This window comes from Pseudophryne corroboree, unplaced genomic scaffold, assembly GCF_028390025.1.
Source record: "Pseudophryne corroboree isolate aPseCor3 unplaced genomic scaffold, aPseCor3.hap2 scaffold_298, whole genome shotgun sequence".
Classification (NCBI taxonomy): domain Eukaryota; kingdom Metazoa; phylum Chordata; class Amphibia; order Anura; family Myobatrachidae; genus Pseudophryne; species Pseudophryne corroboree.
The window spans coordinates 489,301-517,288 of record NW_026969651.1 but is presented as its reverse complement, the minus strand read 5'-3'; the positions used below and the strand labels follow the sequence as shown (position 1 = coordinate 517,288).

The window sequence follows — 27,988 nt, the reverse complement described above, 5'->3', positions numbered from 1 at the left end:
TGAGCCGGTTGGTGCCTCAGATCAAGATCCTACTCTACACCCCAATGTGAATCCTTGTGGAGTCCAGTGTACCCCACAGAAGAAATTAATGTGTCACACCCATTGGCAGCAACCTTAGAATAGCTGCTGACGGGCACAATTGAGAAAGGAAGGGGGGGGGACATTTGAATCCAGCACATAGATGCAATTCAAATATGTAATTTGAACCTTCCTATTTTAAAATATAATGGATGAACCTCACCCTGTGAGAACAATCTTCATGATATAGAGATCTCATATGCAAAATAAGTATGAGTTGGGATAGGGCTGGGGAGGGTGGCTGCTCGGGCAGCCCCTCCCCCGTCAAGTTAAGGAGATTCAACTGAGGAAGCACAAGGGAACTCTCGTCTGGGGACAACAACTGCAGGGAGACCACATCTTTTCAGATGAACATGGGAGGGCGGAAGGCTGCCTAATACTGAAGCACCATCAAATATCAAACCATATGCAATAACTAGTACAAGCATTCCTGGGGGAAGGTCTGCAGGAGACGAATTTGCATACGGTGATGTCATCCAAGCAGTGGGCCAAAGTTGGCTGGAACCCTCATCTGCATATGAAAAGAGAAAAGGGTTATGCAGGGCATGGCGGCCTTTTGCGGCGCTTGGATGACCCCTAGTTCGCATTAAACACCTCCACCCTCCTTCGGTGTGGGGCTCATGTTGACTATGCCCCAGCCCCTGAAGCATTCAAGCTGATTTCTTGCAGCAGCTGGGCACTGTAACAGCTCCAGAGCTGCTCTGTAAGGCAAATAAAAGGGTGTGGGCCCTGCAGCACTACCTGTAGTTCGCATTGTGCGTTGGAAGGCACAAAGTAATCAGACGGGAGAAGTCAGGATAGTGCGCAAGGGCATAGAAGGGAGCGGCTCAAGAAAAGAGAAGTGGAAACAGACAGCAAACTAGGCTGGAGAGAGACCTGAGACAAAGAGATCTGAATTATACGAGAGCCGACCAGGGGAAACACAAATTATGCAGTCAAGTTTCCCACATTTGGGGAAATCGCAGGGGCAGCACAGCCAGAGTGCAATGGGTGAGCCTTGCCCTGGGAGAAGCACCTTCAAGATCATAGTATCTCACCTGGCAGGTAAGTAGGAGTTGGGCTAGAGCTGGGGAGGGTCGCTGCTCGGGCACCCCCCTGTCAAGTGAAGGAGATCCAACTGAGGCAGCACAATGGAACTCTCGAAAGAAGAACAAGGCTAGAGGAAGATCTGAGACAAAGAAATCTGACTTTTACCAGAGCTGACCAGCGGAAAACACAAACACAGTCCCCCACTACCACAAATAATGCAGGCGAGTTTCCCACATTTGGGGAAATCACAGGGGTCAGCATACCCAGAATGCAATGAATGAACCTCACCCTGGGTGAACAATCTTCATGACCATGGTGTCTCCTATGCAAAATAAGTATGATTTGGGATAGGGCTGGGGAGGGCCGCTGCTCAGGCACATCTCTGTCAAGTAAAGTTAATTCAACTGAGGCAGCACAAGGGAACTCTCATCTGGGGACAACAACTGCAGGGAGAACACATATTTTCAGATGAACATGGGAGGGCAGAAGGCTGCCTAATACTGAAGCACCCCCAAACAACAAACCAAATGCAACAACTAGTGCAAGCATTCCTGGGGGAAGGCCTGCAGCAGATGGATTTGCATATGGTGATGTTATCCAAGCAGTGGGTCAAAGTTGGCTTCAACCCTCATCTGCATATGAAAAGAGAAAAGGGGCGTGCAGGGCATGGCGGCCTTTTGCGCTGCTTGGATGACCCCTAGATCGCATTAAACACCCCCACCCTCCTTTGGTGTGGGGCTCATGTTGGCCATGCCCCATCCCATGAAGCATTCAAGCTGATTTCTTGCAGCAGCTGGGCACTGTAACAGCTCCAGAGCTGCTCTGTAAGGCAAGTAAAAGGGTGTGGGCCCTGCAGCACTACCTGTAGTTTGCATTGTGCATTGGAAGGCACAAAGTAAGCAGACGGGAGGAGAAGTCAGGATAGTGCACAAGGGTATAGAAGGGAGGGGCTCAAGAAAAGAGAAGTGGAAACAGACAGCAAACTAGGCTGGAGAGAGACCTGAGACAAAGAGATCTGAATTATACGAGAGCCGACCAGGGGAAACACAAATTATGCAGTCAAGTTTCCCACATTTGGGGAAATTGCAGGGGCAGCACACCCAGAGTGCAATGGGTGAGCCTTGCCCTGGGAGAAGCACCTTCATGATCATAGTATCTCACCTGGCAGGTAAGTAGGAGTTGGGCTAGAGCTGGGGAGGGTCGCTGCTCGGACACCCCCCTGTCAAGTGAAGGAGATCCAACTGAGGCAGCACAAAGGAACTCTCGAAAGAAGAACAAGGCTAGAGGAAGATCTGAGACAAAGAAATTTGACTTTTACCAGAGCTGACCAGAGGAAAGCACAAACACAGTCCACCACTACCACAAATAATGCAGTCGAGTTTCCCACATTTGGGGAAATCACAGGGGTCAGCATACCCAGAGTGCAATGAATGAACCGCACCCTGGGAGAACAATCTTCATAACAATGGTATCTCCTATGCAAAATAAGTATGATTTGGGATATGGCTGGGGAGGGCCGCTGCTCAGGCACATCTCTGTCAAGTAAAGGAGATTCAACTGAGGCAGCACAAGGGAACTCTCATCTGGGGACAACAACTGCAGGGAGAACACATATTTTCAGATGAACATGGGAGGGCAGAAGGCTGCCTAATACTGAAGCACCCCCAAACAACAAACCAAATGCAACAACTAGTGCAAGCATTCCTGGGGGAAGGCCTGCAGCAGATAGATTTGCATATGGTGATGTCATCCAAGCAGTGGGTCAAAGTTGGCTTCAACCCTCGTCTGCATATGAAAAGAGAAAAGGGGCGTGCAGGGCATGGTGGCCTTTTGCGGCACTTGGCTGACCCCTAGTGTGCATTAAACACCTCCACCCTCCTTCGGTGTGGGGCTCATGTTGGCTATGCCCCAGCCCCTGAAGCATTCAAGCTGATTTCTTGCAGCAGCTGGGCACTGTAACAGCTCCAGAGCTGCTCTGTAAGGCAAGTAAAAGGTTGTGGGCCCTGCAGCACTACCTGTAGTTCGCATTGTGCGTTGGAAGGCACAAAGTAAGCAGAAAGGAGGAGAAGTCAGGATAGTGCGCAAGGGCATAGAAGGGAGCTGCTGAAGAAAAGAGAAGTGGAAACAGACAGCAAACTAGGCTGGAGAGAGACCTGAGACAAAGAGATCTGAATTATACGAGACCTGACCAGGGGAAACACAAATTATGCAGTCAAGTTTCCCACATTTGGGGAAATCGCAGGAGCAGCACACCCAGAGTGCAATGGGTGAGCCTTGCCCTGGGAGAAGCACCTTCATGATCATAGTATCTCACCTGGCAGGTAAGTAGGAGTTGGGCTAGAGCTGGGGAGGGTCGCTGCTCGGGCACCCCCCTGTCAAGTGAAGGAGATCCAACTGAGGCAGCACAAAGGAACTCTCGAAAGAAGAACAAGGCTAGAGGAAGATCTGAGACAAAGAAATCTGACTTTTACCAGAGCTGACCAGAGGAAAGCACAAACACAGTCCACCACTACCACAAATAATGCAGTCGAGTTTCCCACATTTGGGGAAATCACAGCATACCCAGAGTGCAATGAATGAACCGCACCCTGGGAGAACAATCTTCATAACAATGGTATCTCCTATGCAAAATAAGTATGATTTGGGATATGGCTGGGGAGGGCCGCTGCTCAGGCACATCTCTGTCAAGTAAAGGAGATTCAACTGAGGCAGCACAAGGGAACTCTCATCTGGGGACAACAACTGCAGGGAGAACACATATTTTCAGATGAACATGGGAGGGCAGAAGGCTGCCTAATACTGAAGCACCCCCAAACAACAAACCAAATGCAACAACTAGTGCAAGCATTCCTGGGGGAAGGCCTGCAGCAGATAGATTTGCATATGGTGATGTCATCCAAGCAGTGGGTCAAAGTTGGCTTCAACCCTCGTCTGCATATGAAAAGAGAAAAGGGGCGTGCAGGGCATGGTGGCCTTTTGCGGCACTTGGCTGACCCCTAGTTTGCATTAAACACCTCCACCCTCCTTCGGTGTGGGGCTCATGTTGGCTATGCCCCAGCCCCTGAAGCATTCAAGCTGATTTCTTGCAGCAGCTGGGCACTGTAACAGCTCCAGAGCTGCTCTGTAAGGCAAGTAAAAGGTTGTGGGCCCTGCAGCACTACCTGTAGTTCGCATTGTGCGTTGGAAGGCACAAAGTAAGCAGAAAGGAGGAGAAGTCAGGATAGTGCGCAAGGGCATAGAAGGGAGCTGCTGAAGAAAAGAGAAGTGGAAACAGACAGCAAACTAGGCTGGAGAGAGACCTGAGACAAAGAGATCTGAATTATACGAGACCTGACCAGGGGAAACACAAATTATGCAGTCAAGTTTCCCACATTTGGGGAAATCGCAGGAGCAGCACACCCAGAGTGCAATGGGTGAGCCTTGCCCTGGGAGAAGCACCTTCATGATCATAGTATCTCACCTGGCAGGTAAGTAGGAGTTGGGCTAGAGCTGGGGAGGGTCGCTGCTCGGGCACCCCCCTGTCAAGTGAAGGAGATCCAACTGAGGCAGCACAAAGGAACTCTCGAAAGAAGAACAAGGCTAGAGGAAGATCTGAGACAAAGAAATCTGACTTTTACCAGAGCTGACCAGAGGAAAGCACAAACACAGTCCACCACTACCACAAATAATGCAGTCGAGTTTCCCACATTTGGGGAAATCACAGGGGTCAGCATACCCAGAGTGCAATGAATGAACCGCACCCTGGGAGAACAATCTTCATAACAATGGTATCTCCTATGCAAAATAAGTATGATTTGGGATATGGCTGGGGAGGGCCGCTGCTCAGGCACATCTCTGTCAAGTAAAGGAGATTCAACTGAGGCAGCACAAGGGAACTCTCATCTGGGGACAACAACTGCAGGGAGAACACATATTTTCAGATGAACATGGGAGGGCAGAAGGCTGCCTAATACTGAAGCACCCCCAAACAACAAACCAAATGCAACAACTAGTGCAAGCATTCCTGGGGGAAGGCCTGCAGCAGATAGATTTGCATATGGTGATGTCATCCAAGCAGTGGGTCAAAGTTGGCTTCAACCCTCGTCTGCATATGAAAAGAGAAAAGGGGCGTGCAGGGCATGGTGGCCTTTTGCGGCACTTGGCTGACCCCTAGTTTGCATTAAACACCTCCTTCGGTGTAGGGCTCATGTTGGCTATGCCCCAGCCCCTGAAGCATTCAAGCTGATTTCTTGCAGCAGCTGGGCACTGTAACAGCTCCAGAGCTGCTCTGTAAGGCAAGTAAAAGGGTGTGGGCCCTGCAGCACTACCTGTAGTTCGCATTGTGCGTTGGAAGGCACAAAGTAAGCAGAAAGGAGGAGAAGTCAGGATAGTGCGCAAGGGCATAGAAGGGAGCGGCTCAAGAAAAGAGAAGTGGAAACAGACAGCAAACTAGGCTGGAGAGAGACCTGAGACAAAGAGATCTGAATTATACGAGACCTGACCAGGGGAAACACAAATTATGCAGTCAAGTTTCCCACATTTGGGGAAATCGCAGGGGCAGCACACCCAGAGTGCAATGGGTGAGCCTTGCCCTGGGAGAAGCACCTTCATGATCATAGTATCTCACCTGGCAGGTAAGTAGGAGTTGGGCTAGAGCTGGGGAGGGTCGCTGCTCGGGCACCCCCCTGTCAAGTGAAGGAGATCCAACTGAGGCAGCACAAGGAAACTCTCGAAAGAAGAACAAGGCTAGAGGAAGATCTGAGACAAATAAATCTGACTTTTACCAGAGCTGTCCAGAGGAAAGCACAAACACAGTCCCCCACTACCACAAATAATGCAGTTGAGTTTCCCACATTTGGGGAAATCACAGGGGTCAGCATACCCAGAATGCAATGAATGAACCTCACCCTGGGAGAACAATCTTCATGACCATGGTATCGCCTATGCAAAATAAGTATGATTTGGGATAGGGCTGGGGAGGGCCGCTGCTCAGGCACATCTCTGTCAAGTAAAGGAGATTCAACTGAGGCAGCACAAGGGAACTCTCATCTGGGGACAACAACTGCAGGGAGAACACATATTTTCAGATAAACATGGGAGGGCAGAAGGCAGCCTAATACTGAAGCACCCCCAAACAACAAACCAAATGCAACAACTAGTACAAGCATTCCTGGGGGAAGGCCTGCAGCAGATGGATTTGCATATGGTGATGTCATCCAACCAGTGGGTCAAAGTTGGCTTCAACCCTCGTCTGCATATGAAAAGAGAAAAGGGGCGTGCAGGGCATGGCGGCCTTTTGCGGCGCTTGGATGACCCCTAGTTCGCATTAAACACCTCCACCCTCCTTCGGTGTGGGGCTCATGTTGGCTATGCCCCAGCCCCTGAAGCATTCAAGCTGATTTCTTGCAGCAGCTGGGCACTGTAACAGCTCCAGAGCTGCTCTGAACGGCAAGTAAAAGGGTGTGGGCCCTGCAGCACTACCTGTAGTTTGCATTGTGCATTGGAAGGCACAAAGTAAGCAGACGGGAGAAGTCAGGATAGTGCGCAAGGGCATAGAAGGGAGCGGCTCAAGAAAAGAGAAGTTGAAACAGACAGCAAACTAGGCTGGAGAGAGACCTGAGACAAAGAGATCTGAATTATACGAGAGCCGACCAGGGGAAACACAAATTATGCAGTCAAGTTTCCCACATTTGGGGAAATCGCAGGAGCAGCACACCCAGAGTGCAATGGGTGAGCCTTGCCCTGGGAGAAGCACCTACATGATCATAGTATCTCACCTGCCAGGTAAGTAGAAGTTGGGCTAGAGCTGGGGAGGGTCGCTGCTCGGGTACCCCCCTGTCAAGTGAAGGAGATTCAACTGAGGCAGCACAAGGGAACTCTCGAAAGAAGAACAAGGCTAGAGGAAGATCTGAGACAAATAAATCTGACTTTTACCAGAGCTGACCAGAGGAAAGCACAAACACAGTCCCCCACTACCACAAATAATGCAGTCAAGTTTCCCACATTTGGGGAAATCACAGGGGTCAGCATACCCAGAATGCAATGAATGAACCTCACCCTGGGAGAACAATCTTCATGACCATGGTATCTCCTATGCAAAATAAGTATGATTTGGGATAGGGCTGGGGAGGGCCGCTGCTCAGGCACATCTCTGTCAAGTAAAGGAGATTCAACTGAGGCAGCACAAGGGAACTCTCATCTGGGGACAACAACTGCAGGGAGAACACATATTTTCAGATGAACATGGGAGGGCAGAAGGCTGCCTAATAATGAAGCACCCCCAAACAACAAACCAAATGCAACAACTAGTGCAAGCATTCCTGGGGGAAGGCCTGCAGCAGATGGATTTGCATACGGTGATGTCATCCAAGCAGTGGGTCAAAGTTGGCTTCAACCCTCGTCTGCATATGAAAAGAGAAAAGGGGCGTGCAGGGCATAGCGGCCTTTTGCGGCACTTGGATGACCCCTAGTTCGCATTAAACACCTCCACCCTCCTTCGGTGTGGGGCTCATGTTGGCTATGCCCCAGCCCCTGAAGCATTCAAGCTGATTTCTTGCAGCAGCTGGGCACTGTAACAGCTCCAGAGCTGCTCTGTACGGCAAGTAAAAGGGTGTGGGCCCTGCAGCACTACCAGTAGTTTGCATTGTGCATTGGAAGGCACAAAGTAAGCAGACAAGAGGAGAAGTCAGGATAGTGCACAAGGGTATAAAAGGGAGGGGCTCATGAAAAAAGAAGTGGAAACAGACAGCAAACTAGGCTGGAGAGAGACCTGAGACAAAGAGATCTGAATTATACGAGAGCCGACCAGGGGAAACACAAATTATGCAGTCAAGCTTCCCACATTTGGGGAAATCGCAGGGGCACCACACCCAGAGTGCAATGGGTGAGCCTTGCCCTGGGAGAAGCACCTTCATGATCATAGTATCTCGCCTGGCAGGTAAGTAGGAGTTGGGCTAGAGCTGGGGAGGGTCGCTACTCGGGCACCCCCCTGTCAAGTGAAAGAGATCCAACTGAGGCAGCACAAGGGAACTCTCGAAAGAAGAACAAGGCTAGAGGAAGATCTGAGACAAATAAATCTGACTTTTACCAGAGCTGACCAGAGGAAAGCACAAACACAGTCCCCCACTACCACAAATAATGCAGTCGAGTTTCCCACATTTGGGGAAATCACAGGGGTCAGCATACCCAGAATGCAATGAATGAACCTCACCCTGGGAGAACAATCTTCATGACCATGGTATCGCCTATGCAAAATAAGTATGATTTGGGATAGGGCTGGGGAGGGCCGCTGCTCAGGCACATCTCTGTCAAGTAAAGGAGATTCAGCTGAGGCAGCACAAGGGAACTCTCATCTGGGGACAACAACTGCAGGGAGAACACATATTTTCAGATAAAAATCTTGGTCATGCTCTGGTTTCTCTTCAGAACGAACAAATCTTTCGCCTCTTACTAAAGATTTCCGTGGAGAGGAGCAAAACCGAGTTTTATCTCAATTTTTGCATGCCCCATCTTTTTGGGGTTTCTTTTACCGGTTTAAAGATAGAATGAGTGTGCTTTAATGTAAGCTCATTTGCATAGAAATGACAGTAAATGTTTATTTATGTTCAAACAGAACTTTCTTGACCATGCTACTTGCTTTAAAGATCTGGGAGCACATGGAATACAGTACAAACCATGCTTATAGCAAGGAGAAGCCAGGTGAGAAATCTGCTTTCTTTCAAATTGGGCGCTCACTTTGATCTGAATGAGGACTGCTGGCACAGCACTCAGGCGACAGGTGGAATCTTGGTCATGCTCTGGTTTCTCTTCAGAATGAACAAATCTTTCGCCTTTTATTAAAGATTATCCGTGGAGAGGAGCAAAACTGAGTTTTATCTCAATTTTTGCATGCCCCATATTATTGGGGTTTCTTTTATCAGTTTAAAGACAGAACGAGTGTGCTTTCTTGTTAGCTTTAATGTAAGTTTATTTGCATAACAATGACAATAAATGTCTGTTTCTTTTCAAGCAGAACTTTCTTGACCATACTAATTGCTTGAAAGATCTGGGAGCACATGGAAAATAGTACAAACCATGTTTATAGCAAGGGGAAGCCTGGTGAGAAATCTGCTTTCTTTCTTTCAAATTGGGTGCTCACTTTGAGCTGAATGAGGACTGCTGGCATGGCACTCAGGCGACAGGTGGAATCTTGGTCATGCTCTGGTTTCTCTTCAGAACGAACAAATCTATCGCCTTTTACTAAAGATTTCCGTGGAGAGGAGCAAAACTGAGTTTTATCTCAATTTTTGCATGCCCCATATCATACCTCCCAACTGTCCCGATTTTCGCGGGACAGTCCCGTTTTTTGGGGACTGTCCCGCTGTCCCACCTGCGGGCCGCAGTGTCCCGCGGTGGGGAGGACAGTTGGGAGGCTCTGTCTGTCGCTGCCCTGCTTAGCAGAGCAGCGGTGAATAGTCGCTGTGCGCACAGCGTCTATTCACTGAAGTCAGAGGGAGAGGTGGCATGCCAGCGGCTCACAGAGCGCTGGGCATGCCCCCTCAGTGCCGAAAACGGGGGCGTGACTCGCGATCGCGGGTCCTCCCGCGAAGCCATGCCCCTTTTTACTTAGGCCACGCCCTTTTTGGGAGCGCGTGCGACTTCGCCGCGCGTGTGTCCCTCTTTGCGAGCCGACAAAGTTGGGAGGTATGCCCATATTATTGGGGTTTCTTTTATCAGTTTAAAGACAGAACGAGTGTGCTTTCTGGTTAGCTTTAATGTAAGTTTATTTGCATAACAATGACAGTAAATGTTTGTTTCTTTTCAAACAGAACTTTCTTGACCATGCTACTTGCTTGAAAGATCTGGGAGCACATGGAAAACAGTACAAACCATGCAGTATCACAAGAGCCTTTATTTGATCTTTCATGAAGATAGAGCAGAATTGAGGACACGTCAACAATTTCTGCCGAAGGTGGTTCATCTTTCCACATGGTGCCTTTGGCCACTGACACCTTCGTTGAGTCAAAGTCTCTGGCTGTGGTCAGAACTTTGAAAATTTATGTCACCAGAACGGTTCAGATTAGGAAAACAGAGGCTCTGTTTGTCCTGTATGCTCCCAACAGGATTGGGTGTCCTGCTTCCATGTAGACCATTATGCGCTGGATCTGTGGTAAGATTCAGCATGCTCATTCCATGGCAGGATTGCCGTTACTGAATTAGGTGAAGACCCATTCTACTAGAAAGGTGGGTTCATCCTGGGCAGCAGGTCGGGGAGTCTCGGCATTGCAACTTTGCCGAGCAGCTATTTAGTAAACACTTTTGCTAAGTTTTACAAGTTTGATACCTTGGCCGATGATAACTTCAAGTTGGGTCATTCGGTGCTGCAGAGTCGTACGCACTCTTCCACCCGTTCAAGAGCTTTGGTATAACCCCATGGTTCTTAATGTGACCCCAGCATCCTCTAGGTCGTATGAGAAAATAGGATTTTAATACCTACCGGTAAATCCTTTTCTCTTAGTCTGTAGAGGATGCTGGGCACCCGTCCCAGTCCATACTGTGTCTGCAGTTATTACTTGTGGTTATACACATGTTGTGTTATGGTTCTGGTCAGCTTTTTGCTGCAATTGTTCATGCCGTTGGCTTGTGTTCTGTTGAATGCCACATTCTGCGGCATGCTTAAGATGTGAGCTGGTAAGATGCTCACCTTAGTTTAACAATAAATCCTTTCCTCGAAATGTCCGTCTCCATGGGCACAGTTCCTATAACTGGAGTCTGGAGGAGGGGCATAGAGGGAGGAGCCAGTTCACACCCTTTGATAGTCTTAAAGTGCCCATGTCTCTTGCGGATCCCGTCTATACCCCATGGTTCTTAATGTGACCCCAGCATCCTCTACGGACTAAGAGAAAAGGATGCCCTTGCGCACTATCCTGACTTCTCCTCCCGTCTGCTTACTTTGTGCCTTCCAACGCACAATGCAAACTACAGGTGGTGCTGCAGGGCCCACACCCTTTTACTTGCCTTACAGAACAGCTCTGGAGCTGTTACAGTGCCCAGCTGCTGCAAGAAATCAGCTTGAATGCTTCAGGGGATGGGGCATGGCCAACATGAGCCCCACACCAAAGGAGGGTGGGGGTGTTTAATGAGAACTAGGGGTCATCCAAGCACTGCAAAAGGCCGCCATGCCCTGCACGCCCCTTTTCTCTTTTCATATGCAGATGAGGGTTCCAGCCAACTTTGGCCCACTGCTTGAATAACATCACTGTATGCAAATCCGTCTGCTGCAGACCTTCCCCCAGGAAGGCTTGTACTAGATGTTGCATATGGTTTGATATTTGATGGTGCTTCAGTATTAGGCAGCCTTCCGCCCTCCCATGTTCATCTGAAAAGATGTGGTCTCCCTGCAGTTGTTGTCCCCAGACGAGAGTTCCCTTGTGCTTCCTCAGTTGAATCTCCTTAACTTGACGGGGGAGGGGCTGCCCGAGCAGCCACCCTCCCCAGCCCTATCCCAACTCATACTTATTTTGCATATGAGATCTCTTGATCATGAAGATTGTTATCACAGGGTGAGGTTCATCCATTATATTTTAAAATAGGAAGGTACAAATTACATATTTGAATTGCATTTATGTGCTGGATTCAAATGTCCCCCCCCCCCCTTCCTTTCTCAATTGTGCCCGTCAGCAGCTATTCTAAGGTTGCTGCCAATGGGTGTGACACATTAATTTCTTCTGTGGGGTACACTGGACTCCACAAGGATTCACATTGGGGTGTAGAGTAGGATCTTGATCTGAGGCACCAACCGGCTCAAAGCTTTTGACTGTTCCCAAGATGCTCAGTGCATTCTCCTCTATAACCCCGCTTCCATGAACAGGGAGCTCAGTTTGTAGTTGGTGCCTTCAGTAGCAGGCCACTTAACAGGGGCCTGCCTCAGGCAGCCTATTCTTAGCTATAAATTTTGACAAGAAAAGAAGAACTTGTTTTATGAGAATCTACAAGGGCTGCAGCAGGCTAGGTCTAATAGACATCTTTACTGCAGCTTCATCACTCCCAGCGGCGCTGTATACTCCCGTGCCCTGGTTGCTGGGTCACTGCAGCGGAGGGTCCGGTTTCATCCTAAGGTCAGTCACACACACACCACCCTTCCGGATCACGAGGCCGCTGATGAAGGGGAGCGTGGCCGTAGGGGGTGGACCGTGTGCGCACTGGCGTGGACACTGATTACTGGGCAGCCGCTCCACTAGCCACCAGGTACAGTTAAGGAGCACAGGTCTGGGGGTTTTTCTCCTATATTAACCCAATTTTGTACTGCCCGCAGCGCATTGTGATAGGTAATAGGGCCTGATTCAGGTTGGATTGCAATCACAATAAGCGATCCAACTGCAAAAATTGCTAAGAGCATACGCATGTGCCTGCATTTTCTGCGGCACCCCGCAGAGAATGCGATCGCCTCTGCCTGTCAATCGGGGCGGGGGGGGGATAGGTGGGTCAGCAACACTCCATTTCCAAGTCAGGGATGGAGCGGTGCGGGGGCAAGGCTTCAAAATGGGGTCTGCAACGGAGGAGACACAGGGGGCGTGGTCACAGCGGCTGTATGACATCACATTCAGCCGCTGTGATCACAAAAATGGTGGCGGCTTCCTGCGCGCACATACAGTCTGCACCAGCAGGAGGCTACACCATTTTTTATGATCACGCTGAACTGCAGTGCGACTGCAATTACAGCATGGTCAAGAAGGGAGGCGTCATGCTGGGTGGCCATGCCCTTTCTCTGTGCAGGAGCCAGCACCGCTCACACACTAGTCCCCGGGTGCAGCCCCCAACCCCCGGGACACCCGGAGCAACAAAATGTAGATTCAGGCCACCAGGCCACGCCCCTACCTATGAAACCATGCCTCCTTTTTACCATTGCGCTGCTTATCTGCGCGCACTGCATTACAATCTCCCTCGCCACCTCTCTGGGTGTCACCAGTGATAGTGACACCTCTGCCATGCTTGTAGCAGCTGGTCCTAAGATCTACGCCTCAAGCCCTGAGTGTTTGCCCTTGTGACTTGTTGATCATCATAGCGAAGCAGATGCTTACAGAAAACTGCAGGGGCTTAGATTGAAAATAAAAAAATTGATTGGTATAAGGTAGAGAGGAGCGGGTTCGGTTCTCCGAGAACCGAATTCCCCACGAACTCCACGTTGTTTACACTGGTCCGAGGCAGGCTCGGTTGTTCCCGCCTGACTCGCAAAACCTGAACAAGGGAAAATGTCATCATCCCGCTGTCGGATTCTCGCGAGATTCGGATTCCATATAAAGAGCTGCGCGTTGCCGCCATTTTTACTCGTGCATTGAAGAGAGAGCGGAATGGACGTGGCTATGTTCTCTCAGTGGAAATCTCAATATCAGTGCTCAGTATCAGTGGTTACTTATTGCTGCTCAGTAATACTAGTAGTGTGTCTCTCCTGCTCAGTGTCAGTTCTCAGTAGTATCCTCATCAGTGCTCAGTATCACTGCTCATTGTCTTGTGCTGCATTGTGGTGCTCAGCATACTACAGTACATTACTAATAGTCCAGTGCTGCATCTTGCTGCTCAGTGTCAGTTCTAGTATCCTCATCAGTGCTCACTATCACTGTTCATTGCATTTTGGTTTTCTGTATACTACAGTAACATAGTAATATAGTAACATATAGTAACATAGTTTTTGAGGTTGAATAGAGGCAAATTGCCCATCGTGTTCAACCTGTTTTAAGTTGTGATGATTCTACATACTTGCTGAATAATGTTTTATGACTAGTTAGCTACTATAACTCATGTTACCCCCGGATTAACCATGTTGATATTTTAAGTATTATAACCTTAGATAGCTTTTTCATTCAGAAATGTATCCATTCCTTTTTTAAATCCAATTACAGAGTCCGCCATTACCACCTTCCCTGGCAGGGAATTCCACATCCTGATTGCCCTAACAGTGAAGATCATAGTATCTCACCTGGCAGGTAAGTAGGAGTTGGGCTAGAGCTGTGGAGGATTGCTGCTCGGGCACCCCCTGTCAAGTGAAGGAGATCCAACTGAGGCAGCACAAGGGAACTCTCGAAAGAAGAACAAGGCTAGAGGAAGATCTGAGACAAAGAAATCTGACTTTTACCAGAGCTGACCAGAGGAAAGCACAAACACAGTCCCCCACTACCACAAATAATGCAGTCGAGTTTCCCACATTGGGGAAATCACAGGGGTCAGCATACCCAGAATGCAATGAATGAACCTCACCCTGGGAGAACAATCTTCATGACCATGGTATCTCCTATGCAAAATAAGTATGATTTGGGATAGGGCTGGGGAGGGCCGCTGCTCAGGCACATCTCTGTCAAGTAAAGGAGATTCAACTGAGGCAGCACAAGGGAACTCTCATCTGGGGACAACAACTGCAGGGAGAACACATATTTTCAGATGAAAATCTTGGTCATGCTCTGGCTTCTCTTCAGAACGAACAAATCTTTCGCCTTTTACTAAAGATTTCCGTGGAGAGGAGCAAAACTGAGTTTTACCTCAATTTTTGCATGCCCCATCTTTTTGGATTTTCTTTTATCGGTTTAAAGATAGAATGAGTGTGCTTTAATGAAAGCTCATTTGCATAGAAATTACAGTAAATGTTTGTTTCTTTTCAAACAGAACTTTCTTGACCATGCTACTTGCTTGAAAGATCTGGGAGCACATGGAATACAGTACAAACCATGCTTATAGCAAGGAGAAGCCAGGTGAGAAATCTGCTTTCTTTCAAATTGGGCGCTCACTTTGATCTGAATGAGGACTGCTGGCATGGCACTCAGGCGACAGGTGGAATCTTGGTCATGCTCTGGTTTCTCTTCAGAATGAACAAATCTTTCGCCATTTATTAAAGATTTCCGTGGAGAGGAGCAAAACTGAGTTTTATCTCAATTTTTGCATGCCCCATATTATTGGGGTTTCTTTTATCAGTTTAAGGACAGAATGAGTGTGCTTTCTTGTTGGCTTTAATGTAAGTTTATTTGTATAACAATGACAGTAAATGTCTGTTTCTTTTCAAACAGAACTTTCTTGACCATGCTACTTGCTTGAAAGATCTGGGAGCACATGGAAAAGAGTAAAAACCATGCTTATAGCAAGGGGAAGCCTGGTGAGAAATCTGCTTTCTTTCTTTCAAATTGGGTGCTCACTTTGAGCTGAATGAGGACTGCTGGCATGGCACTCAGGCGACAGGTGGAATCTTGGTCATGCTCTGGTTTCTCTTCAGAACGAACAAATCTTTCGCCTTTTACTAAAGATTTCCGTGGAGAGGAGCAAAACTGAGTTTTATCTCAAATTTTGCATTCCCCATCTTATTGGGGTTTTATTTTATCTGTTTAAAGATAGAACGAGTGTGCTTTAATGTAAGCTCATTTGCATAGAAATGACAGTAAATGTTTGTTTCTTTTCAAACAGAACTTTCTTGACTATACTAATTGCTTGAAAGATCTGGGAACACATGGAAAAGAGTACAAACCATGTTTATAGCTAGGGGAAGCCTGGTGAGAAATCTGCTATCTTTCTTTCAAATTGGGTGCTCACTTTGAGCTCAATGAGAACTGCTGGCATGGCACTCAGGCGACAGGTGGAATCTTGGTCATGCTCTGGTTTCTCTTCAGAACTAACAAATATTTCGCCTTTTATTAAAGATTTCCGTGGAGAGGAGCAAAACTGAGTTTTATCTCAATTTTTGCATGCCCCATATTATTGGGGTTTCTTTTATCAGTTTAAAGACAGAACGAGTGTGCTTTCTTGTTAGCTTTAATGTAAGTTGCCATAGATGCAGTGAAACACACGTGTAGGGCACGGCGTGTCCGCGTGTATTTGACTCATGTGAAATGTTATAAAACAAAAATATATGATTATGATGTTAGCTGTTAGTCTCCACTAATAGGGAATAGAAGCTGAGCTATAAGAAAGGAATACACTAGATATGATGTCACTTAGCAGATACAATGTCTAAAGTGCATACAGATAGCTACTAATAACTCTTGATAAGAAAGTATATCAGTGTGGGTATATTTATATGATGGGATATTGGGACTAGTGAATATATATCACTCCTGCTGTCCAGATTGGCAATAACCAGACAATTATGATAAGAGTAGAGATGTCACATGGGCTGCTATAGATATTAATTTAATGCTGTATGTGTCATTTGTTACAAATGGATACATTTTCTATGAGTCAGCCTAGCAGCTGCATGTTCTAACAGAACACTATCCTCACACAGAATCTGCTAACCTTGAGATAACTAAATGACAGTGTGTAACAGTCTCTTTACTATAAGACTGTTACAAAGTAATATATATATTTGAAGTCAGTCTAGCAGCTGTGTGTTCCAGCAGTTTATAAGACAAAGAAAATCTCCTATTGTGGAATCTAGACACATGGGACTGCTGGCCTGTGTCATACTATTTCTATGTAATACCAGTAACATGTATATAACTGTTACATAATTGTTACAAATGGATAAATCTTTGAGTCAGCCTAGCAGCTGCATGTCCGAACAGGACACCATAAATCCTTTACAGTGTAACAAATTGATTGGTAACACTTAAAGGCTGGAGAGCAGTTATATGCCTTACTAGCATACTCAATATACCACATTATTACACCAGTTACCACGATTATTGACAGCGCATTTGATATATTATATTACCCTCACACTGAGTCTGTTTACCTTTAGATAACTAAGTGACCGAATATGTAACAGTTTCTCTATCATAAGACTGTTACAAAGTGAGATAGATATATTTGGAAGTCAGTCAAACAGCTGTGTGTTTCAGCGGTTTATAAGAAAATTCCTCATTGTGGAATCTGGACCACTAAGGGTTATTATATATATAGCACATGGAATTGCCACATCTCCCTATATGATAATTTCATTACACTGTAACATAATACGAATTAACTCTTTAACAGTGTAAATAGAGAGTAATGAATCTCTGACACATGGAATATATTATTTCTTAGATGAATTGGATAAACCATTATGACAGACACTTTGCTTCCTAATAAGAATTGAGGTGGCTATACCTCTAAGGAAAGCATTATTGCCTACGCCTAGATCAGATTAAATAAGATCTGGCTGAATATATGAAGGAAGGTTGCTATTTATATGAGAATTGGAATTGCTATATTCCTTAAGGCAACCCCACCGATTGATATATGTTGTCAATTAAGTATATCTGAACGGCTATATCTGGACCAGATTTAATAAGATCTGGCTGATTATATGAAGGAGGGCTGCTATTTATATTGGAATTGCCATATTCCTTAAGGCAACCGCACCTGTTGGTATATCTCGCCAATTAACTATATCTAAACAGCTAAATTAAAGCTATTCATCATTTTTTTAGTTTGGATATTAATAAATATGATCTTTCCATGATGCATAGAGATTTCCCTATCAAGTGATTCCTTATCCGATATAGAAAGCTATCCCCCTGTGGTATTGAATTTAGGAATATAGTCTTAGGGGACACAGAGAAATAAGTGATCCCCATCTACCTAAGCACCCCACAAATTGGAGGTTAGCTTACCGGTTATACTCAATCACCCCCACAAATTCGCCAATGGGGATGGCTTCCCGGGAGGTAACCCCTATTGAGTGAAGGGAGTATATAGGATACGACCCAGTGGTACCTGACGACATAGATACTAACAGCTATTTAATAACATTACGCTAGAAAGTGATTATTAGCAACATATATATCTATATAAACAACCCCGCCAGGGTTGTGCCTTTAAAAATAATCACACACGGACACGCTTTTTAAACCTTTTTTTCACATCTCTTTATTCTTCTTATGCACATGTATGTTAGTTCTGTGATTTTAACCTTTATGTTTCACTGCAGTTTGGGATAATAATATTAATATTTATCCAATTTTAATACATACTTAATAAAGGTTATATTTTATGATTCATTCATTCTGTCCAGTGCGTCAACAGTGCAGATTTCTTCTTGTTTTTTCTCCCAAATTCTATAACAATGACAGTAAATGTTGTTTCTTTTCAAACAGAACTTTCTTGACCATGCTACTTGCTTGAAAGATCTGGGAGCACATGGAAAACAGTACAAACCATGCAGTATCACAAGAGCCTTTATTTGATCTTTCATGAAGATAGAGCAGAATTGAGGACACGTCAACAATTTCTGCCGAAGGTGGTTCATCTTTCCACATGGTGCCTTTGGCCACTGACACCTTCGTTGAGTCAAAGTCTCTGGCTGTGGTCAGAACTTTGAAAATTTATGTCACCAGAACGGTTCAGATTAGGAAAACAGAGGCTCTGTTTGTCCTGTATGCTCCCAACAGGATTGGGTGTCCTGCTTCCATGTAGACCATTATGCGCTGGATCTGTGGTAAGATTCAGCATGCTCATTCCATGGCAGGATTGCCGTTACTGAATTAGGTGAAGACCCATTCTACTAGAAAGGTGGGTTCATCCTGGGCAGCTGGTCGGGGAGTCTCGGCATTGCAACTTTGCCGAGCAGCTATTTAGTAAACACTTTTGCTAAGTTTTACAAGTTTGATACCTTGGCTGATGATAACCTCAAGTTGGGTCATTCGGTGCTGCAGAGTCGTACGCACTCTCCCACCCGTTCAAGAGCTTTGGTATAACCCCATGGTTCTTAATGTGACCCCAGCATCCTCTAGGTCGTATGAGAAAATAGGATTTTAATACCTACCGGTAAATCCTTTTCTCTTAGTCCGTAGAGGATGCTGGGCACCCGTCCCAGTCCATACTGTGTCTGCAGTTATTACTTGTGGTTATACACATGTTATGTTATGGTTCTGGTCAGCTTTTTGCTGCAATTGTTCATGCCGTTGGCTTGTGTTCTGTTGAATGCCACGTTCTGCGGCATGCTTAAGGTGTGAGCTGGTAAGATGCTCACCTTAGTTTAACAATAAATCCTTTCCTCGAAATGTCCGTCTCCCTGGGCACAGTTCCTATAACTGGAGTCTGGAGGAGGGGCATAGAGGGAGGAGCCAGTTCACACCCTTTGAAAGTCTTAAAGTGCCCATGTCTCTTGCGGATCCCGTCTATACCCCATGGTTCTTAATGTGACCCCAGCATCCTCTACGGACTAAGAGAAAAGGATGCCCTTGCGCACTATCCTGACTTCTCCTCCCGTCTGCTTACTTTGTGCCTTCCAACGCACAATGCGAACTACAGGTGGTGCTGCAGGGCCCACACCCTTTTACTTGCCTTACAGAACAGCTCTGGAGCTGTTACAGTGCCCAGCTGCTGCAAGAAATCAGCTTGAATGCTTCAGGGGATGGGGCATGGCCAACATGAGCCCCACACCAAAGGAGGGTGGGGGTGTTTAATGCGAACTAGGGGTCATCCAAGCACCGCAAAAGGCCGCCATGCCCTGCATGCCCCTTTTCTCTTTTCATATGCAGATGAGGGTTCCAGCCAACTTTGGCCCACATCTTGGATGACATCACCGTATGCAAATCCGTCTTCTGCAGACCTTCCCCCAGGAATGCTTGTACTAGTTGTTGCATATGGTTTGATATTTGATGGTGCTTCAATATTAGGCAGCCTTCCACCCTCCCATGTTCATCTGAACAGATGTGGTCTCCCTGCAGTTGTTGTCCCCAGACGAGAGTTCCCTTGTGCGTCCTCAGTTGAATCTCCTTAACTTGACGGGGGAGGGGCTGCCCGAGCAGCCACCCTCCCCAGCCCTATCCCAACTCATACTTATTTTGCATATGAGATCTCTTGATCATGAAGATTGTTCTCACAGGGTGAGGTTCATCCATTATATTTTAAAATAGGAAGGTACAAATTACATATTTGAATTGCATCTATGTGCTGGATTCAAATGTCCCCCCCCCCCCTTCCTTTCTCAATTGTGCCCGTCAGCAGCTATTCTAAGGTTGCTGCCAATGGGTGTGACACATTAATTTCTTCTGTGGGGTACACTGGACTCCACAAGGATTCACATTGGGGTGTAGAGTAGGATCTTGATCTGAGGCACCAACCGGCTCAAAGCTTTTGACTGTTCCCAAGATGCTCAGCGCATCCTCCTCTATAACCCCGCTTCCATGAACAGGGAGCTCAGTTTGTAGTTGGTGCCTTCAGTAGCAGGCCACTTAACAGGGGCCTGCCTCAGGCAGCCTATTCTTAGCTATTAATTTTGACAAGAAAAGAAGAACTTGTTTTATGAGAATCTACAAGGGCTGCAGCAGGCTAGGTCTAATAGACATCTTTACTGCAGCTTCATCACTCCCAGCGGCGCTGTATACTCCCGTGCCCTGGTTGCTGGGTCACTGCAGCGGAGGCTCCAGTTTCTTCCTAAGGTCAGTCACACACACACCGCCCTTCCGGATCACGAGGCCGCTGATGAAGGGGAGCGTGGCCGTAGGGGGTGGACCGTGTGCGCACTGGCGTGGACACTGATTACTGGGCAGCCGCTCCACTAGCCACCAGGTACAGTTAAGGAGCACAGGTCTGGGAGTTTTACTCCTATATTAACCCAATTTTGTACTGCCCGCAGCGCATTGTGATAGGTAATAGGGCCTGATTCAGGTTGGAATGCAATCACAATAAGCGATCCAACTGCAAAAATTGCTAACAGCATACGCATGTGCCTGCATTTTCTGCGGCACCCCGCAGAGAATGCGATCGCCTCTGCCTGTCAATCGGGGCGGGGGGGGGAGAGGGGGGTCAGCAACACTCCATTTCCAAGTCAGGGATGGAGCGGTGCGGGGGCAAGGCTTCAAAATGGGGTCTGCAACGGAGGAGACACAGGGGGCGTGGTCACAGCGGCTGTATGACATCACATTCAGCCGCTGTGATCACAAAAATGGTGGCGGCTTCCTGCGCGCACATACAGTCTGCACCAGCAGGAGGCTACACCATTTTTTATGATCACGCTGAACTGCAGTGCGACTGCAATTACAGCATGGTCAAGAATGGAGGTGTCATGCTGGGTGGCCATGCCCTGTCACTGTGCAGGAGCCAGCACCGCACACACACTAGTCCCCGGGTGCAGCCCCCAACCCCCGGGACACCCGGAGCAACAAAATGTAGATTCAGGCCAGCAGGCCACGCCCCTACCTATGAAACCATGCCTCCTTTTTACCATTGCGCTGCTTATCTGCGCGCACTGCATTACAATCTCCTTCGCCACCTCTCTGGGTGTCACCAGTGATAGTGACACCTCTGCCATGCTTGTAGCAGCTGGTCCTAAGATCTACGCCTCAAGCCCTGAGTGTTTGCCCTTGTGACTTGTTGATCATCATAGCGAAGCAGATGCTTACAGAAAACTGCAGGGGCTTAGATTGAAAATAAAAAAATTGATGGGTATAAGGTAGAGAGGAGCGGGTTCGGTTCTCCGAGAACCGAATTCCCGACGAACTCCACGTGGTTTACACTGGTCCGAGGCAGGCTCGGTTGTTCCCGCCTGACTCGGAAAACCTGAACAAGGGAAAATGTCATCATCCCGCTGTCGGATTCTCTCGAGATTCGGATTCCATATAAAGAGCTGCGCGTTGCCGCCATTTTTACTCGAGCATTGAAGAGAGAGCGGAGAGGACGTGGCTATGTTCTCTCAGTGGAAATCTCAATATCAGTGCTCAGTATCAGTGGTTACTTATTGCTGCTCAGTAATACTAGTAGTGTGTCTCTCCTGCTCAGTGTCAGTTCTCAGTAGTATCCTCATCAGTGCTCAGTATCACTGCTCATTGTCTTGTGCTGCATTGTGGTGCTCAGCATACTACAGTACATTACTAATAGTCCAGTGCTGCATCTTGCTGCTCAGTGTCAGTTCTAGTATCCTCATCAGTGCTCACTATCACTGCTCATTACATTGTGGTGTTCTGTATACTACAGTAACATAGTAATATAGTAACATATAGTAACATAGTTTTTGAGGTTGAATAGAGGCAAATTGCCCATCGTGTTCAACCTGTTTTAAGTTGTGATGATTCTACATACTTGCTGAATAATGTTTTATGACTAGTTAGCTACTATAACTCATGTTACCCCCGGATTAACCATGTTGATATTTTAAGTATTATAACCTTGGATAGCTTTTTCATTCAGAAATGTATCCATTCCTTTTTTAAATCCAATTACAGAGTCCGCCATTACCACCTTCCCTGGCAGGGAATTCCACATCCTGATTGCCCTAACAGTGAACATCATAGTATCTCACCTGGCAGGTAAGTAGGAGTTGGGCTAGAGCTGTGGAGGATTGCTGCTCGGGCACCCCCTGTCAAGTGAAGGAGATCCAACTGAGGCAGCACAAGGGAACTCTCGAAAGAAGAACAAGGCTAGAGGAAGATCTGAGACAAAGAAATCTGACTTTTACCAGAGCTGACCAGAGGAAAGCACAAACGCAGTCCCCCACTACCACAAATAATGCAGTCGAGTTTCCCACATTTGGGGAAATCACAGGGGTCAGCATACCCAGAGTGCAATGAATGAACCTCACCCTGGGAGAACAATCTTCATGACCATGGTATCTCCTATGCAAAATAAGTATGATTTGGGATAGGGCTGGGGAGGGCCGCTGCTCAGGCACATCTCTGTCAAGTAAAGGAGATTCAACTGAGGCAACACAAGGGAACTCTCATCTGGGGACAACAACTGCAGGGAGAACACATATTTTCAGATGAACATGGGAGGGCAGAAGGCTGCCTAACACTGAAGCACCCCCAAACAACAAACCAAATGCAACTACTAGTGCAAGCATTCCTGGGGGAAGGCCTGCAGCAGATGGATTTGCATATGGTGATGTCATCCAAGCAGTGGGTCAAAGTTGGCTTCAACCCTCGTCTGCATATGAAAATAAAAAAGGGGTGTGCAGGGCATGGCGGCCTTTTGCGGCACTTGGATGACCCCTAGTTTGCATTAAACACCTCCACCTTCCTTCGGTGTGGGGCTCATGTTGGCTATGCCCCAGCCCCTGAAGCATTCAAGCTGATTTCTTGCAGCAGCTGGGCACTGTAACAGCTCCAGAGCTGCTCTGTAAAGCAAGTAAAAGGGTGTGGGCCCTGCAGCACTACCTGTAGTTTGCATTGTGCGTTGGAAGGCACAAAGTAAGCAGACGGGAGAAGTCAGGATAGTGCACAAGGGCATAGAAGGGAGCGGCTCAAGAAAAGAGAAGTGGAAACAGACAGCAAACTAGGCTGGAGAGAGACCTGAGACAAAGAGATCTGAATTATACGAGAGCCGACCAGAGGAAACACAAATTATGTAATCAAGTGTCCCACATTTGGGGAAATCGTAGGAGCAGCACACCCAGAGTGCATTGGGTGAGCCTTGCCCTGGGAGAAGCACCTTCCTGATCATAGTATCTCACCAGGCAGGTAAGTAGGAGTTGGGCTAGAGCTGGGGAGGGTCGCTGTTCGGGCACCCCCCTGTCAAGTGAAGGAGATCCAACTGAGGCAGCACAAGGAAACTCTCGAAAAAAGAACAAGGCTAGAGGAAGATCTGAGACAAAGAAATCTGACTTTTACCAGAGCTGACCAGAGGAAAGCACAAACACAGTCCCCCACTACCACAAATAATGCAGTCGAGTTTCCCACATTTGGGGAAATAACAGGGGTCAGCATACCCAGAATGCAATGAATGAACCTCACCCTGGGAGAACAATCTTCATGACAATGGTATCTCCTATGCAAAATAAGTATGATTTGGGATAGGGCTGGGGAGGGCCGCTGCTCAGGCACATCTCTGTCAAGTAAAGGAGATTCAACTGAGGCAGCACAAGGGAACTCTCATCTGGGGACAACAACTGCAGGGAGAACACATATTTTCAGATGAACATGGGAGAGCAGAAGGCTGCCTAATACTGAAGCACCCCCAAACAACAAACCAAATGCAACAACTAGTACAAGCATTCCTGGGAAAAGGTCTGCAGAAGACGGATTTGCATACGGTGATGTCATCCAAGTAGTGGGCCAAAGTTGGCTGGAACCCTCATCTGCATATGAAAAGAGAAAAGGGGTATGCAGGGCATGGCGGCCTTTTGCGGCGCTTGGATGACCCTTAGTTCGCATTAAACACCTCCACCCTCCGTCGGTGTGGGGCTCATGTTGGCTATGCCCCAGCCCCTGAAGCATTCAAGCTGATTTCTTGCAGCAGCTGGGCACTGTAACAGCTCCAGAGCTGCTCTGTAAGGCAAGTAAAAGGGTGTTGGCCCTGCAGCACTACCTATAGTTTGCATTGTGCGTTGGAAGGCACAAAGTAAGCAGACAGGAGAAGTCAGGAGAGTGCACAAGGGCAAGGGCAGGGGCTCAAGAAAAGAGAAGTGGAAACAGACAGCAAACTAGGCTGGAGAGAGACCTGAGACAAAGAGATCTGAATTATACGAGTAGCCGACCAGAGGAAACACAAATTATGTAGTCAAGTGTCCCACATTTGGGGAAATCGTAGGAGCAGCACACCCAGAGTGCAATGGGTGAGCCTTGCCCTGGGAGAAGCACCTTCCTGATCATAGTATCTCACCTGGCAGGTAAGTAGGAGTTGGGCTAGAGCTGGGGAGGGTCGCTGCTCGGGCACCCCCCTGTCAAGTGAAGGAAATCCAACTGAGGCAGCACAAGGAAACTCAAAAAAAGAACAAGGCTAGAGGAAGATCTGAGACAAAGAAATCTGACTTTTACCAGAGCTGACCAGAGGAAAGCACAAACACAGTCCCCCACTACCACAAATAATGCAGTCGAGTTTCCCACATTTGGGGAAATCACAGGGGTCAGCATACCCAGAATGCAATGAATGAACCTCACCCTGGAAGAACAATCTTCATGACCATGGTATCTCCTATGCAAAATAAGTATGATTTGGGATAGGGCTGGGGAGGGCCGCTGCTCAGGCACATCTCTGTCAAGTAAAGGAGATTCAACTGAGGCAGCACAAGAGAACTCTCATCTGGGGACAACAACTGCAGGGAGAACACATATTTTCAGATGAACATGGGAGAGCAGAAGGCTGCCTAATACTGAAGCACCCCAAACAACAAACCAAATGCAACAACTAGTACAAGCATTCCTGGGGGAAGGTCTGCAGAAGACGTATTTGCATACGGTGATGTCATCCAAGCAGTGGGCCAAAGTTGGCTGGAACCCTCATCTGCATATGAAAAGAGAAAAGGGGTATGCAGGGCATGGCGGCCTTTTGCGGCGCTTGGATGACCCTTAGTTCGCATTAAACACCTCCACCCTCCGTCGGTGTGGGGCTCATGTTGGCTATGCCCCAGCCCCTGAAGCATTCAAGCTGATTTCTTGCAGCAGCTGGGCACTGTAACAGCTCCAGAGCTGCTCTGAAAGGCAAGTAAAAGGGTGTGGGCCCTGCAGCACTACCTGTAGTTTGCATTGTGCGTTGGAAGGCACAAAGTAAGCAGACAGGAGAAGTCAGGAGAGTGCACAAGGGCATAGAAGGCAGCGGCTCAAGAAAAGAGAAGTGGAAACAGACAGCAAACTAGGCTGGAGAGAGACCTGAGACAAAGAGATCTGAATTATACGAGAGCCGACCAGGGGAAACACAAATTATGCAGTCAAGTTTCCCACATTTGGGGAAATCGCAGGAGCAGCACACCCAGAGTGCAATGGGTGAGCCTTGCCCTGGGAGAAGCACCTTCATGATCATAGTATCTCACCTGGCAGTTATGTAGGAGTTGGGCTAGAGCTGGGGAGGGTCGCTGCTCGGGTACCCCCCTGTCAAGTGAAGGAGATCAAACTGAGGCAGCACAATGGAACTCTCGAAAGAAGAACAAGGCTAGAGGAAGATCTGAGACAAAGAAATCTGACTTTTACCAGAGCTGACCAGAGGAAAACACAAACACAGTCCCCCACTACCACAAATAATGCAGTTGAGTTTCCCACATTTGGGGAAATCACAGGGGTCAGCATACCCAGAATGCAATGAATGAACCTCACCCTGGGAGAACAATCTTTATGACCATGGTATCTCCTATGCAAAATAAGTATGATTTGGGATAGGGCTGGGGAGGGCCGCTGCTCAGGCACATCTCTGTCAAGTAAAGGAGATTCAACTGAGGCAGCACAAGGGAACTCTCATCTGGGGACAACAACTGCCGGGAGAACACATATTTTCAGATGAACATGGGAGGGCAGAAGGCTGCCTAATACTGAAGCACCCCCAAACAACAAACCAAATGCAACAACTAGTACAAGCATTCCTGGGGGAAGGTCTGCAGAAGACGGATTTGCATACAGTGATGTCATCCAAGCAGTGGGCCAAAGTTGGCTGGAACCCTCATCTGCATATGAAAAGAGAAAAGGGGTATGCAGGGCATGGCGGCCTTTTGCGGCGCTTGGATGACCCTTAGTTCGCATTAAACACCCCCACCCTACTTCGGTGTGGGGCTCATGTTGGCCATGCCCCAGCCCCTGAAGCATTCAAGCTGATTTCTTGCAGCAGCTTGGCACTGTAACAGCTCCAGAGCTGCTCTGTAAGGCAAGTAAAAGGGTGTGGGCCCTGCAGCACTACCTGTAGTTTGCATTCTGCATCGGAAGGCACAAAGTAAGCAGACAGGAGGAGAAGTCAGGATAGTGCACAAGGGTATAGAAGGGAGGGGCTCAAGAAAAAAGAAGTGGAAACAGACAGCAAACTAGGCTGGAGAGAGACCTGAGACAAAGAGATCTGAATTATATGAGAGCCGACTAGGGGAAACACAAATTATGCAATCAAGTTTCCCATATTTGGGGAAATCGCAGGGGCAGCACACCCAGAGTGCAATGGGTGAGCCTTGCCCTGGGAGAAGCAACTTCATGATCATAGTATCTCACCTGGCAGGTAAGTAGGAGTTGGGCTAGAGCTGGGGAGGGTCGCTGCTCGGGCACCCCCCTGTCAAGTGAAGGAGATCCAACTGAGGCAGCACAAGGGAACTCTTGAAAGAAGAACAAGGCTAGAGGAAGATCTGAGACAAAGAAATCTGACTTTTACCAGAGCTGACCAGAGGAAAGCACAAACACAGTCCCCCACTACCACAAATAATGCAGTTGAGTTTCCCACATTTGGGGAAATCACAGAGGTCAGCATACCCAGAACGCAATGAATGAACCTAACCCTGGGAGAACAATCTTCATGACCATGGTATCTCCTATGCAAAATAAGTATGATTTGGGATAGGGCTGGGGAGGGCCGCTGCTCAGGCACATCTCTGTCAAGTAAAGGAGATTCAACTGAGGCAGCACAAGGGAACTCTCATCTGGGGACAACAACTGCAGGGAGAACACATATTTTCAGATGAACATGGGAGGGCAGAAGGCTGCCTAATACTGAAGCACCCCCAAACAACAAACCAAATGCAACAACTAGTGCAAGCATTCCTGGGGGAAGGCCTGCCGCAGATGGATTTGCATATGGTGATGTCATCCAAGCAGTGGGTCAAAGTTGGCTTCAACCCTCGTCTGCATATGAAAAGAGAAAAGGGGCATGCAGGGCATGGCGGCCTTTTGCGGCGCTTGGCTGACCCCTAGTTTGCATTAAACACCTCCACCCTCCGTCGGTGTGGGGCTCATGTTGGCTATGCCCCAGCCCCTGAAGCATTCAAGCTGATTTCTTGCTGCAGCTGGGCACTGTAACAGCTCCAGAGCTGCTCTGTAAGGCAAGTAAAAGGGTGTGGGCCCTGCAGCACTACCTGTAGTTTGCATTGTGCGTTGGAAGGCACAAAGTAAGCAGACAGGAGAAGTCTGGAGAGTGCACAAGGGCATAGAAGGCAGCGGCTCAAGAAAAGAGAAGTGGAAACAGACAGCAAACTAGGCTGGAGAGAGACCTGAGACAAAGAGATCTGAATTATACGAGAGCCGACCAGGGGAAACACAAATTATGCAGTCAAGTTTCCCACAGGAGTATATAGGATACGACCCAGTGGTACCTGACGACATAGATACTAACAGCTATTTAA

The 27,988-nt window shown here is 47.6% G+C and overlaps 30 non-coding genes and 1 pseudogene across 30 annotated transcripts; 7 read left to right on the top strand and 24 right to left on the bottom strand.

Moving 5' to 3' along the window:
* Positions 1-967: 967 nt before the first annotated feature.
* LOC135015948 (U1 spliceosomal RNA) lies at positions 968-1,130 on the bottom strand. Its single transcript, XR_010214112.1, has one exon. It is a non-coding gene; the product is annotated as a U1 spliceosomal RNA (small nuclear RNA).
* A 152-nt stretch (positions 1,131-1,282) lies between these two features.
* Positions 1,283-1,446, bottom strand: LOC135015830 (U1 spliceosomal RNA). Its single transcript, XR_010214012.1, has one exon. It is a non-coding gene; the product is annotated as a U1 spliceosomal RNA (small nuclear RNA).
* A 674-nt stretch (positions 1,447-2,120) lies between these two features.
* Positions 2,121-2,283, bottom strand: LOC135015857 (U1 spliceosomal RNA). Its single transcript, XR_010214037.1, has one exon. It is a non-coding gene; the product is annotated as a U1 spliceosomal RNA (small nuclear RNA).
* A 152-nt stretch (positions 2,284-2,435) lies between these two features.
* On the bottom strand, positions 2,436-2,599 carry LOC135015800 (U1 spliceosomal RNA). Its single transcript, XR_010213984.1, has one exon. It is a non-coding gene; the product is annotated as a U1 spliceosomal RNA (small nuclear RNA).
* Positions 2,600-3,273: 674 nt separating this feature from the next.
* LOC135015881 (U1 spliceosomal RNA) lies at positions 3,274-3,436 on the bottom strand. The gene has a single exon (XR_010214059.1). It is a non-coding gene; the product is annotated as a U1 spliceosomal RNA (small nuclear RNA).
* A 152-nt stretch (positions 3,437-3,588) lies between these two features.
* LOC135015978 (U1 spliceosomal RNA) lies at positions 3,589-3,745 on the bottom strand. Its single transcript, XR_010214132.1, has one exon. It is a non-coding gene; the product is annotated as a U1 spliceosomal RNA (small nuclear RNA).
* A 674-nt stretch (positions 3,746-4,419) lies between these two features.
* LOC135015879 (U1 spliceosomal RNA) lies at positions 4,420-4,582 on the bottom strand. Its single transcript, XR_010214058.1, has one exon. It is a non-coding gene; the product is annotated as a U1 spliceosomal RNA (small nuclear RNA).
* Positions 4,583-4,734: 152 nt separating this feature from the next.
* On the bottom strand, positions 4,735-4,898 carry LOC135015799 (U1 spliceosomal RNA). The gene has a single exon (XR_010213983.1). It is a non-coding gene; the product is annotated as a U1 spliceosomal RNA (small nuclear RNA).
* Positions 4,899-5,565: 667 nt separating this feature from the next.
* LOC135015876 (U1 spliceosomal RNA) lies at positions 5,566-5,728 on the bottom strand. The gene has a single exon (XR_010214055.1). It is a non-coding gene; the product is annotated as a U1 spliceosomal RNA (small nuclear RNA).
* A 152-nt stretch (positions 5,729-5,880) lies between these two features.
* LOC135016086 (U1 spliceosomal RNA) lies at positions 5,881-6,044 on the bottom strand. Its single transcript, XR_010214231.1, has one exon. It is a non-coding gene; the product is annotated as a U1 spliceosomal RNA (small nuclear RNA).
* A 671-nt stretch (positions 6,045-6,715) lies between these two features.
* Positions 6,716-6,878, bottom strand: LOC135015847 (U1 spliceosomal RNA). Its single transcript, XR_010214028.1, has one exon. It is a non-coding gene; the product is annotated as a U1 spliceosomal RNA (small nuclear RNA).
* Positions 6,879-7,030: 152 nt separating this feature from the next.
* Positions 7,031-7,194, bottom strand: LOC135015760 (U1 spliceosomal RNA). Its single transcript, XR_010213945.1, has one exon. It is a non-coding gene; the product is annotated as a U1 spliceosomal RNA (small nuclear RNA).
* Positions 7,195-7,868: 674 nt separating this feature from the next.
* LOC135015951 (U1 spliceosomal RNA) lies at positions 7,869-8,031 on the bottom strand. Its single transcript, XR_010214115.1, has one exon. It is a non-coding gene; the product is annotated as a U1 spliceosomal RNA (small nuclear RNA).
* Positions 8,032-8,183: 152 nt separating this feature from the next.
* Positions 8,184-8,347, bottom strand: LOC135015776 (U1 spliceosomal RNA). Its single transcript, XR_010213961.1, has one exon. It is a non-coding gene; the product is annotated as a U1 spliceosomal RNA (small nuclear RNA).
* Positions 8,348-8,491: 144 nt separating this feature from the next.
* LOC135016026 (U5 spliceosomal RNA) lies at positions 8,492-8,607 on the top strand. Its single transcript, XR_010214173.1, has one exon. It is a non-coding gene; the product is annotated as a U5 spliceosomal RNA (small nuclear RNA).
* Positions 8,608-8,877: 270 nt separating this feature from the next.
* On the top strand, positions 8,878-8,994 carry LOC135016069 (U5 spliceosomal RNA). The gene has a single exon (XR_010214214.1). It is a non-coding gene; the product is annotated as a U5 spliceosomal RNA (small nuclear RNA).
* A 286-nt stretch (positions 8,995-9,280) lies between these two features.
* On the top strand, positions 9,281-9,393 carry LOC135016073 (U5 spliceosomal RNA). The gene has a single exon (XR_010214218.1). It is a non-coding gene; the product is annotated as a U5 spliceosomal RNA (small nuclear RNA).
* Positions 9,394-14,207: 4,814 nt separating this feature from the next.
* On the bottom strand, positions 14,208-14,370 carry LOC135016065 (U1 spliceosomal RNA). The gene has a single exon (XR_010214210.1). It is a non-coding gene; the product is annotated as a U1 spliceosomal RNA (small nuclear RNA).
* A 144-nt stretch (positions 14,371-14,514) lies between these two features.
* Positions 14,515-14,630, top strand: LOC135016023 (U5 spliceosomal RNA). Its single transcript, XR_010214170.1, has one exon. It is a non-coding gene; the product is annotated as a U5 spliceosomal RNA (small nuclear RNA).
* Positions 14,631-14,900: 270 nt separating this feature from the next.
* On the top strand, positions 14,901-15,016 carry LOC135016052 (U5 spliceosomal RNA). The gene has a single exon (XR_010214198.1). It is a non-coding gene; the product is annotated as a U5 spliceosomal RNA (small nuclear RNA).
* A 286-nt stretch (positions 15,017-15,302) lies between these two features.
* On the top strand, positions 15,303-15,418 carry LOC135016011 (U5 spliceosomal RNA). Its single transcript, XR_010214159.1, has one exon. It is a non-coding gene; the product is annotated as a U5 spliceosomal RNA (small nuclear RNA).
* Positions 15,419-15,693: 275 nt separating this feature from the next.
* On the top strand, positions 15,694-15,809 carry LOC135016063 (U5 spliceosomal RNA). Its single transcript, XR_010214208.1, has one exon. It is a non-coding gene; the product is annotated as a U5 spliceosomal RNA (small nuclear RNA).
* Positions 15,810-22,436: 6,627 nt separating this feature from the next.
* On the bottom strand, positions 22,437-22,600 carry LOC135015989 (U1 spliceosomal RNA). Its single transcript, XR_010214140.1, has one exon. It is a non-coding gene; the product is annotated as a U1 spliceosomal RNA (small nuclear RNA).
* Positions 22,601-23,271: 671 nt separating this feature from the next.
* On the bottom strand, positions 23,272-23,434 carry LOC135015981 (U1 spliceosomal RNA). The gene has a single exon (XR_010214135.1). It is a non-coding gene; the product is annotated as a U1 spliceosomal RNA (small nuclear RNA).
* A 152-nt stretch (positions 23,435-23,586) lies between these two features.
* On the bottom strand, positions 23,587-23,750 carry LOC135015803 (U1 spliceosomal RNA). Its single transcript, XR_010213986.1, has one exon. It is a non-coding gene; the product is annotated as a U1 spliceosomal RNA (small nuclear RNA).
* Positions 23,751-24,418: 668 nt separating this feature from the next.
* On the bottom strand, positions 24,419-24,582 carry LOC135015937 (U1 spliceosomal RNA). Its single transcript, XR_010214103.1, has one exon. It is a non-coding gene; the product is annotated as a U1 spliceosomal RNA (small nuclear RNA).
* Positions 24,583-24,732: 150 nt separating this feature from the next.
* Positions 24,733-24,896, bottom strand: LOC135015756 (U1 spliceosomal RNA). The gene has a single exon (XR_010213942.1). It is a non-coding gene; the product is annotated as a U1 spliceosomal RNA (small nuclear RNA).
* Positions 24,897-25,566: 670 nt separating this feature from the next.
* On the bottom strand, positions 25,567-25,729 carry LOC135015950 (U1 spliceosomal RNA). Its single transcript, XR_010214114.1, has one exon. It is a non-coding gene; the product is annotated as a U1 spliceosomal RNA (small nuclear RNA).
* A 152-nt stretch (positions 25,730-25,881) lies between these two features.
* LOC135016093 (U1 spliceosomal RNA) lies at positions 25,882-26,045 on the bottom strand. The gene has a single exon (XR_010214238.1). It is a non-coding gene; the product is annotated as a U1 spliceosomal RNA (small nuclear RNA).
* Positions 26,046-26,747: 702 nt separating this feature from the next.
* Positions 26,748-26,882, bottom strand: LOC135015961 (U1 spliceosomal RNA; annotated as a pseudogene).
* A 152-nt stretch (positions 26,883-27,034) lies between these two features.
* On the bottom strand, positions 27,035-27,198 carry LOC135015790 (U1 spliceosomal RNA). The gene has a single exon (XR_010213974.1). It is a non-coding gene; the product is annotated as a U1 spliceosomal RNA (small nuclear RNA).
* Between the last annotated feature and the right edge of the window lie 790 nt (positions 27,199-27,988).